This window comes from Bos javanicus, chromosome 2, assembly GCF_032452875.1.
Source record: "Bos javanicus breed banteng chromosome 2, ARS-OSU_banteng_1.0, whole genome shotgun sequence".
Classification (NCBI taxonomy): domain Eukaryota; kingdom Metazoa; phylum Chordata; class Mammalia; order Artiodactyla; family Bovidae; genus Bos; species Bos javanicus.
In genome coordinates, this window is record NC_083869.1 from 74498962 (window position 1) to 74500839 (window position 1878).

The window sequence follows — 1878 nt, forward strand, 5'->3', positions numbered from 1 at the left end:
CTTCAATGAAAATAAATAAATAAAATTTAAAAAAAAGACCGCAGGGAGAAATATCAGTAACCTCAGATATGCAGATGATACCACCATTATGGCAGAAAGCAAAGAGGAACTAGAGATTCTATTGGTTAAAGTGAAAGAGGAGAACGAAAAAGCTGGGTTAAAACTCAACATTCAAAAAAAAACTAAGATCATAACATCTGGTCCCATCACTTCATGCAAATAGATGGGGAAACAATGGAAGCAGTGACAGATTTTATTTTCTTGGACTCCAAAATCACTGCAGATGGTGACTGAAGTCATGAAATTAAAAGACAATTGCTCCTTGGAAGAAAAGCTATGACCAAGCTAGACAGCATATGAAAAAGCAAAACATTACTTTACCAACAAAGTTCCATCTAGTCAAAGCTATGGTGCTTCCAGTAGTCATATATGGATGTGAGAGTTGGACTGTAAATAAAGCTGAGTGCTGAAGAATTGATGTTTTAGAACTGTGGTGTTGGAGAAGACTCTTGAGAGTCCCTTGGATTGCAAGGATATCAAAGCAGTCAATCCTAAAGCAAATCAGTCCTGAATATTCATAGGAAGGACTGATGCTGAAGGTGAAGCTCCAATACTATGGCCACCTGATGGGAAAAAATAACTCTTTAGAAAAACCTTGATGCTGGAAAAGATTGAAGGCAGGAGGAGAAGGGGATGATAGAGGATGAGATTGTTGGATAGCATCACTGACTCAATGGACATGAGTTTGAGCAAGCTTTTGGAGTTGATGATAGACAGGGAATCCTGGTGTGCTGCAGTCCATGAGGTCGCAAAGAGTCAGACATGATTGCATGACTGAATTGAGACTGTTTACTTAGTCATAGAAAAGAACAAAATTGTGCAATTTGCAGAGACATGGATAAACCTAGAGTGCCATACATACTCTGTCATCCAGAGTGAAGTAAGTCAGACAGAGAAAAACAAATATCGTATAGTATTGCTTGTATGTTAAATCTAGAAAAACAATAGATATGAACTAATTTATAAAGCTGAAATAGAGACACAGATTTGAGAAGAAAACTATGGATATCAAGTGGGAAAGAAAGGTGGGGTGAACTGGGATATTGGAATTGACATATATATTGTTGTTCAGTCGCTCAGACGTGTACAACTCTTTGTGACCCTATGGACATCAGCATGCCAGGCTTCTGTGTTTTTCACCATCTCCCAGCACTTACTGATACTCATGTCCATCGAGTGGGTGATATCATCCAACTATCTTTCCTCTGTTGTTCCTTTCTCCTCCTGCCTTCAATCTTTTCCAGCATCAGGGTCTTCTGTAATGAGTCAGCTCATCCCATCAGGTGGCCAAAGTATTGGAGTTTCAGCTTCAGCATCAGTCCGTCCAATGAATATTCAAGACTGATTTCTTTTAGAATTGACTGGTTTGATCTCCTTGCAGTCCAAGGAACTCTCAAGAGTCTTCTCCAACACCACAGTTCAAAAGTATCAGTTCTTTGGCTCTGAGTTTTCTTTATGGTCCAACTCTAACATTCATACGTGACTACTGGAAAAACCATAGCTTTGACTAGATGGAACTTTGTTGGCAAAGTAATGTCTCTGCTTTTTAAAATCTTTCTAGGTTTATCATAGCCTTTCTTCCAGGGGGAAACATGTTTTAATTTCATGACTGTAGTCACCATCTACAGTGATTTTGAAGCCAAAGAAAATAAAGTCTCTTTTATATAGTTCTTCTGTGTATTCTTGCCACCTCTTCTTACTATCTTCTACTTCTGGTAGGTAGATACTGTTTCTCTCCTTTTTTGTGCTCAACATTGCATGAAATGTTCCCTTGGTATCTCTAATTTTCTTTTCTTTTTTTTTTGAAGTATTTATTTT